This window comes from Rana temporaria, chromosome 11, assembly GCF_905171775.1.
Source record: "Rana temporaria chromosome 11, aRanTem1.1, whole genome shotgun sequence".
Classification (NCBI taxonomy): Eukaryota; Metazoa; Chordata; class Amphibia; order Anura; family Ranidae; genus Rana; species Rana temporaria.
In genome coordinates this window covers 72,600,538-72,609,728 of record NC_053499.1, presented here as the reverse complement: position 1 = coordinate 72,609,728, position 9,191 = coordinate 72,600,538, and the positions used below count along the sequence as shown (strand labels likewise).

Below are 9,191 nucleotides of genomic sequence, written 5' to 3'. Positions count from 1 at the left end.
TGGCTGCAAAGGGCGGGCCAACTCAATATTGAATCCTACGGACTAAGACTGGGATGCCATTAAAGTTCATGTGTGTGAAAATGCTGGCGTCCCAATACTTTTGGTGATACAGTGTATGTGTCAAAAGAATTATAAAGAAACAAATAAAAAAATGCATAAAAAAAATAATAATAATTAAGAAACAAATAAAAAATAAATTAAATCAAATAAATAAATTGGAAACATAAACTCAATTAAAATTTAAAAAAATGTTATAGAATTTGAGTTTTGTCTTTCTAAACCTTTAAGAACCCCGCTGTAACTCACCAGTATGGGAAGTTTATGGAGCGCCCGCTGTACCACTCCCTATTCATTCCTTCCGTTATTTTCGTCAAATTGAAAATCTGCCACAAAAATTGATACATAAATAGTCATACTCATATCATGTGATATTAAGAAATGTACCCCCTCCATGAAGAACCCGAGGCTGGGGGGGGGGGGGGGTCGTAGAATAAACTTGTATACATTTTAGGGTGGATTTATGAAAAAAAAATTGCAGAGCTATTTGCTCTGTGAAACTGCATGTAGATTAATTTTGTGTGAAGGGACAAACTCGAATGTTATTAGGCTCTTGTCTCTCTCGGGTCAAATATTTTTCATCCAGAGTGAAACAGGGAAATACGTCACTATGGCCACTAGGTGGAGCTGATAATTATTGTAAATTCACTGTCTGCTCATTGTGAATTGCTTGGAATCGAACAAAACATAGACTGGTAGTGATTACTCATTGAGTGCAGATAAGGATGGAGGGGTCCTTTCAGAACATGAAGGTGAAAAGTCCAGCTGCTTTTTTTTTTTAAATGGCTCAGAGGAGGGACAGAGCCTTTGTCAGGTTTTTATTGTTCTGAAGGACACATCCTAGAGGAGCTGAGATTTTAGCACTTAATTATTAACCGCTTCCCGGCCGGCTCCTGTACAAATACGTCAGCAAAATGGCATGGCTGGGCAAAGTAACGTATATTTATGTCACTTTGAAATTCCCCTGCCGCGAGCTCCAAGACCATGCCTGCGGGACCCGCGGACTCTATGTTCGCTGGTGTCCCGCGATCAAGTCACAGAGCTGCAGAACGGGGAAAGGCAAGTGTGAACAAGGCATCTCCCTGTTCTGCCTAGTGACACTGTTACTGATCGTCTGTTCCCTCTCATCGGGAGCAGTGATCAGTAACGTGTCACACATAGTCACGCCCCCTAACAATTAGAATCACTCCCTAGGACACACTTAACCCCTTCCTCGCCCCCTAGTGGTTAACCCCTCCCCTGACAGTCACATTTATACAGTAATCAGTGCATTTTTATAGCACAGATCACTGTATAAATGTAAATGGTCCCAAAATAGCTTCAAAAGTGTCCGATGTGTCCGCCATAATGTCGCAGTCACGATACAAATTGATGATCGCCACCATTACTAGTAAAAAAAAATGTTAATAAAAATGACATAAAACTATCCCCTATTTTGTAGACGCTATAACAGTTGCGCAAACCAATTAATAAACGCTTATTGCAATTTTTTACCAAAAATATGTAGAATATATAAAAATATGAAGAATATGTATTGGCCTAAACTGAGGAAAAAAAATATTTTTATCGATTTTTTGGGGATATATATTATAGCAAAAAGTAAAAAAATTGATATTTTTTCAAAATCATCGCTTTTTTTGTTTAGAGCACAAAAAGTAAAAACCGCAGAGGTGATCAAATACCACCAAAAGAAATCTCTATTTGTGGGGAAAAAAAGGACGTCAATTTTGTTTGGGAGCCATGTCGCACGGCTGCACAATTGTCAGTTAAAGCGACGCAGTGCCGAATCGCAAAAAGTGCTCTGGTCTTTGGCCAGCCAAATGGTCCGGGGCTGAAGTGGTTAAAAGCATTAAAGGGAACATACAGTAATCATTTGACACACTGGCTCTGGTGAGGCGGCTCACATGAAACAAGGATCCCTGCCAACGGGTAGGTACCTGCAATGGGAATCAGAGACGAAGGAGCGCAAAACAAAATGTAATAGGAGTTCAAATGGCTTTGATGGTTCACAATAAGATCCATCACCATTTTGATTTGCAATGCAATATCCCCCTTGGATCTAAAAAAATATAAAAAAAAACACTTGTGGAGGTGGCAGTATTGCCATTAAACCGCCTCTGAAAAGTGACCCCACATGGGGCACTTTTCAGTGGGGCAAACTCTGCCACCAATGTGTATGGGGCCCAATAGAATACATATTGGAAGAACTGCTGTAGTTGAAACAATGTTCTGTTCACATTTGTGCGGCTTGTTGTCCAACTTTGGACACATAAAGTTGTATGACAAGTCTCAGCCCATTGTTTTCAATGGCACCTGTTTGGATCTAAGATTGAAAGGGTTCCTAAAACCCTTTGATGCGACTTGAGTGCCAGAGAATGTAAAGTTGCATTGAAGTTCAGAAGTGTGAATGGAGCCTTAACCACTTGCCGACCGCGCACCGTCGAAATACGTCCACAAGGTGGCTCTGCTGGGCGAGAGCACGTAATATGACGTCCTCTCTCCCAGTCGCCACTAGGGGCGCGCGCGCGCGCCCCCCGCTCGCCCCCGACTCCCGTGCGTGTGCCTGGCAGGCGCGATCGCCGCCGGGCACACGTGATCGCTCGGTACAGAGCGGGGCCCGGGAGCTGTGTGTGTAAACACACAGCTCCCGGTCCTGTCAGCAGGGGAAATGCTGATCTTCGGTTCATACACTGTATGAACCGAGGATCAGTGTTTTCCCTAGTGAGGCCACCCCCCCCCCCCCACAGTAAGAACACACCCAGGCATACTTAACCCCTTCCCCGCCCCCTAGTGTTAACCCCTTCACTGCCAGTGGCATTTTTATAGTAATCCAATGCATTTTTATAGCACTGATCGCTATAAAAATGCCAATGGTCCCAAAAATGTGTCAAAAGTGTCCGAAGTGTCCGCCATAATGTCGCAGTACCGGAAAAAAAAATCGCTGATCGCCGCCATTACTAGTAAAAAAAATATAATAAAAATGACATAAAACTACCCCCTATATTGTAAACGCTATAACTTTTGCGCAAACCAATCAATAAACGCTTATTGCGATTTTTTTTTACGAAAAATATGTAGAAGAAAACGTATCGGCCTAAACTGAGGAAAAAAAATGTTTTTTTATATATTTTTGGGAGTATTTATTATAGCAAAATGTAAAAAATATTAATTTTTTTCAAAATTGTCGCTCTATTTTTGTTTATAGCGCAAAAACTAAAAACCGCAGAGGTGATCAAATACCACCAAAAGAAAGCTCTATTTGTGGGAAAAAAAGGACGCCAATTTTGTTTGGGAGCCACGTCGCACGACCGCGCAATTGTCTGTTAAAGCGACAGAGTCCCGAATCGCAAAAAGTACTCTGGTCTTTGGGCAGCAATATGGTCCGGGGGGTAAGTGGTTAACCACTTGCTTACTGGGCACATATACCCCCCTCCTGCCCAGGTGAAATTTCAGCTTCCGGCACTGCGCTTTAACTGACAATTGCGCGGTCGTGCGACGTGGCTCCCAAACAAAATTGACGTCCTTTTTTCCCCACTAGTAGAGCTTTCTTTTTTGCGCTATTAACAAAAAAGAGCGACAATTTTGAAAAAAAATACAATATTTTTTACTTGTTGCTATAATAAATAGCCCAATAAAAAAAAAAAAAAAAAAAAATTCTCAGGATTAGGCCGATACGTATTCTACATATTTTTGGTAAAAAAAACAAAACGCAATAAGCGACTGGTTTGTGCAAAAGTTATAGAGCCTACAAAATAGGGGACAGAATTGTTTTTTTTATTTTAATTTTTTTACTAGTAATGGTGGCGATCTGCAATTTTTATTGGGACGGCGACATTATGGCGGACACGTCGGACACATTTTTGGCGCCATTCACATTTATACTGCGATCAGTGCTATAAATATGCACTAACTACTGTATAAATGTGACTGGCATTAAAGGGGTTAACACTAGGGGGTGAGGAAGGGGTTAAATATGTTTCCTGTATAGTGTTCTAACTGTAGGTGGAGGGGGGTGACCGATCTGTGTCCCTATGTACAAGAGACACAGATCTGTCTCCTCTCCAGAGACAGGACGCTGTCTCTGTGTGAGCCGGCAATGAGAGATAATCTCAAATTTTTACATTTGAGATCATCTCTCATTGGCCGCACAGATCGCATAGCAAGCGGCCACTCTGATTGGCCATTCACCGCGATCTGTGATTGGCTGTGTCCAAGGCACACGGCCAACACAGAGTTTAACCCGCTGCGCGCTCGGGAGCACGCGCCGGGAACGCCAAAAGGGGCGGACGTCAATTGACATCCACTTGGATTTTCAGGTCCGCGCTGTAGCCGTCATTTGGTTATGGCGCGGGCCCCAGGTGGTTAAACACACATTTCTTGTCTTGTGGAAGCCTCTGTGACATTGTTCTCACTTTCTCTAGAACCTTGTGAATGGCAGGTCCCTGTCTGGGTGACGATTGAATGAATGAATGACTTGTATAGCGCAACGCATGCGAACTGAATCGCCTCTGGGCGCTTTTTCCAGCCAGTATCTGCTTTGACGGGGGATGGGAAATGGATGACATTATCTGGGGCAGCATCCATCCAAATTCATGGTTACAGACGCCCAGGAGGAGGGGGACTCGGTTGCTCTCCTTGTTGGCCAGGATCTCCTCCACCGGTTTAGGAAGGAAGACACCGTCAACGTGATAAAGAGATTTTCCCAATGGGATTTTTAGGCAGCTCAGATTAGAAAGAATGAATTACAGTGTAGTTAAAAAATAAGTATGTATTCAACATGTATAAAAAGGGGCGGTTTCAAAGGTTGGGGCAATTGTTGATTACAAAATAGAGCATAAGTTGTGGCATGGCACAAAGACACAATTTACATATAATGTATAGAACAGTGCACAATATTACATTTATACGGCCAGTGATTGTAGCACAGTATAAATAATTCCTAACGTTTCGACCTTGTCGGTCTTCTTCAGAGGATTTATTGCGACTGAAAAGGAACATACGTAAATTAAAATATCATAACATAAATTTTAATAGTAACAAATTACACCTTTAAGAACACCTATTATTACATCCATATAGAACAACCTTAAGACATAAGGAACATGTAGGTAGAAAAAAAGGGGAACACATTGGTATATATATATAAACGATATGAAGGAATAAAGTTTATTATTTACCTTAATATGGGTGTAAAGAACGTCTCAGTATGTTGCTCTAAGCTGAATGGGGGTATCCGACAGAATCTCCCAGGGGTAGTCCAAGAATCAGATGTCACAGGCATGCATCCACACCGAGGGGCTCTGCTCCACACGACAGGAGGTCACCCCCGTAGGGGTGGAACCCGTGATGGATGGGACCACCACAGGGAAGGGGAGGGGAAAGTGTGCAAGAATAAGGGAAAACAAACCTGCAATCAGAATGGTAGCTGTTACAATTCTGAGGATTTGATTCTATATACAAACAGGGTGAGTGCCAGGTAGCAATCGGGTATACGCTTCTAAAATGCTGGGGGTAGAGGGATGGAATTAGGATTCCTTAAGAAACCGGAACGCAGTACTTCCCCGTGGGGGAGGGTGGGAGAAAAAAGGGTAAGGAGAGGAGGGAGGGGGGAAGGGGAGAGGAGGGGGGAAGGGGAGAGGAGGGGGGGTTTGAGGGGTGGGGAGGGAGGAGGGGGTTAGATGAAATGGGGGAATAGAAAGTGGGAGAAATGACCAAGAAACCGAAAATGGTTGAAAGCATATAACGTGAGGGGACACAAATATCAAGATGGGGTGAAAAGGGAAAAGGAAGAAAAAAAGGGGGGGAATGAAAAGATTAATATGGTTGCTGAAAGATGGACAGAAGCGACATGTAAGGGTAAAAAAGGATAAAAAAGAGGGAGACAAAACTAAAACAAAAACAAAAGACCACAGAAAAAAGGTTTGCAAGAAAAAGTGATCAGAAAGAAGGGGGAAAAGAAGGGGGAAAGGTGGAAAAGATAAGGGGGTGGTGGGGGGAGGATGAAGGGGTGAAGGGGGGGGAGGAGGGGGAAAAAAACCCTAAAAGGTGGAAAGGTATGTGAAAGTGAAAGCAGACACAAAAGAACAGGGACTGAGGAAAATCAAAAGGGAAAGGGAGGAGAGGAGGGAAAGAAGTGAGGTGGACAAAGAAGAGGGGGAAGGGGGATGGAAATGAAAAGAGAAAAAGGAGCGACAGTGGAGGTATGAATGTGTGGTGCAGGAAATGAAGCGAGGAAGTGATGGAAAGGAGGAGTGAATGAAAGTGATGAAAAGAAAAGTATACTAAATAAGTGGGAAGTGAAGAGGAATGGAGTGGTGAAAAGGAAAGGGCAAAAAGGGAGTGAGGGAAAAAATGCAAGAATAAGTGGAAAGAAGGGGAATATGTGAAAAATAATGGGAAAGGGGCATACAGGTGAGGAAAGAAGGGGAGAAAAAAATATGCAAGAGAAGTGATGGGAAGTCAGGAATTGAAAAGGAGTATTGTGTTTGAAAAATGGGGCATGTACGGTGGTAAAAGGGGACAATACAAGAGGTGAGAAAAAATATTGAAAGTCAGGAATTGAAAAGGAGTGTGGTGTGTGAAAGATGGGGCATGTACAGTGATAAAAGGGACAATATAGAGGGTAAGAAAAAATGCAAGGAAGATGATGGGAAGTGAGAAAAAACTAAAAAGGAGTGTTAAAGGTAATGAGGAAGGTGAGGGAAGTGAGGACAGGGGACGGTAAAGGGGAGGGGGAAGGGGGGGGATTTGTAAAGAGGAAGTGGAGAAGGAAAGGAGAACCAAAGACCAGGAGGGAGATGAGAGAATGTGAGAGGTCAGGGGACAGAGGTGACTGGGATGGGATGGGGGCAGTGGGGTGTGGGTGAGGGAAATGGGCCCAGGGCAGCAAGGGATATAAGGGGGGGAGGGGAGAACAAGTTACCTTGTAAGTAAGGAATTTACTTTTATATTAAAAGGAACAGTTTAACGGCATCCACAGGACGAAGGTCAATTTCTATGATGGAAGGACCGATAGGGTCAGGGAAAGCCGCACTTATCAGCGTGGTTCCCTCTGTAGTAATAGAGTAAGTACAATAGGGGATATTTTAAACATCAATAAAAAGAGCAGGGGAATGCCTTTAAAAGATATTGGAAGTGATAAAGGATAATAACATACCCAGAGCAAAGAAATGAGCGGTGTGCTGGTCCTGGAGGTTGGAACATATGCCTCCAGAAGAAGCAGGAGGGCCAAGGTATATATAGTGCCCCAATGACTTAAAAAACGAGGAGGGAGGGATTTGGCCTGACCAGCCCCCTTTCCCTAATTAGGCACACAATGACCACCCTTCCCTCAGTGGTCACGGTTCCAGGTATAGACCTGACTAAAAAACGAGGTGTCTAGGGGAGGAGGTGGCCGCCTCGGCGTGTGAACACGCCATACAGCATCGGCAACAGCCGCCGCTTCGGAAGCCCGGACGTTACGACGTGACGTCATCGCGTGCGCGCGGACCAGCCACGCACGCGCGATGACTGTCACCGCTTCACAGGAGCGGTTTCACATGCCGCCAGCAGGGGGAGAGTGCACCATCCACAGGTGACGGCCGCACGCTGTCGCCATCATGTAGAGAGAAGCTAGAGCGCACAAGTGCGCTATATTCTCACCCTGCTGGGCGGTGGGCAGGAACCCAGTCGGAAGTGCATGCTGCTGGGAATCTGAGGAGGACATTCCCGGAAGAGCTGTGGGAGAGAGTTATTCAGACAGCACTGAAGAAAAGAGAACAACGGACATTCATACAAAAAAATATATAAGGAGTCATTACAGATAAAAATGAGATAAATTGTAATTATTACATAATAGTGTTCCAGATTATCATTACAGGAAATGAATAACAGTGAATATGCAACAACATAATTATGATCCAAGAATCAACAATAATTTATTGCCCACTATACATGTATAACTACCTGAATAAGGTTGTGTAAGTATTATTCTAAAAGAACATGAAGTGTAGCGCAAAAAGGCACCTCAGGCAGCATTTCCAACACAAGTATAGTAATCCAATCAATGTTGGGAATGGTTATATCACGCCACTAGAAATTCTAAAGCAACCGATATTGTAATGGTCATAAGGGGAATGTATGGGGGGGGGGGAGGGAAAAAGAAAATCCCACGCCTGGAGGCTCTATATGAAGGAAAAAAGGCTGTATAGAAAATGGGCAAGAAATAAACAATAGACATGGAAAAGAAAAATATTATAGGGTATACGTTATTGTGTTTTTCCCGATACAAAGCCCTTAAGAAAGGGGGCAAAAGAAACTGATTCATTTAAACCCGGCAGGGCTGTAGCTTGTAATCGGAAAATCCAGCGCTGCTCGTGTTGGAGCAGGATTTTGTTCCAATCACCGCCTCTGTCTGGAATGTGAATTCTGTACAGAGCGGTGAAGGAAACTTTGGGTACGATATAGTTATGATGAGTTACTGCGCGTCTCCCAATCGGGAGGTGTAAATTACCTATTTCCATACTATAGATATGTTTAGCCATCCTTCGCCAGAATTGTTGTTTCGTCTTTCCGACGTAAAAAGCCCCGCATTCACATTCCATTAAATAAACAATACCCTGGGTCTGACAATTGGAAAAGTGGAGAGGTTTGAAGAGATCACCATTTGGAAGCTGAAATACCTTTGCCTTCTTAATGAGTGGGCAGTGTGAGCAGTGGCCGCATGGAAAGGTACCACGTACAGGGCAATGTTTATTTTTCTTTGCGGCATCCCTGTATTCACTTTGTACTAAACGATCCTTGATCGAAGTAGCACGTTTGAAGGTAATAGAGGGGTGATCCGCAATGAATGATTTAATCTTTGGATCATCGGTGAGGATGCTCCAATTTTTGGAAAAAATTTGTTGAATAGATTTAAGTTGACGGGAAAACCGTAAAATGATTCTGGTGATATCTAAATCAGAATTGGGCAATGTCTTCTTTTTGTGTAACAGTGTGTGTCTGGGAAACAAATTGGTTTTATTATAGGCCTTCCGCAAACACTTGCGGCTGTAGCCTCGGCAAAGAAGTCGATCTTGCAATTTGCCAGCTTCCTCAAAAAAGAGTGCATCGTTGGAACAATTGCGACATAGTCGCAGGTACTGTCCAAAGGGTAT

The 9,191-nt window shown here is 43.4% G+C and overlaps 1 long non-coding RNA gene across 1 annotated transcript; it reads right to left on the bottom strand.

Moving 5' to 3' along the window:
* Positions 1-305: 305 nt before the first annotated feature.
* Positions 306-7,489, bottom strand: LOC120916908. The gene is made up of 4 exons (XR_005744126.1): positions 7,214-7,489; positions 6,980-7,108; positions 5,235-5,464; positions 306-383 (listed from the first exon to the last, which is right to left on the bottom strand). It is a non-coding gene; the product is annotated as an uncharacterized LOC120916908 (long non-coding RNA).
* Between the last annotated feature and the right edge of the window lie 1,702 nt (positions 7,490-9,191).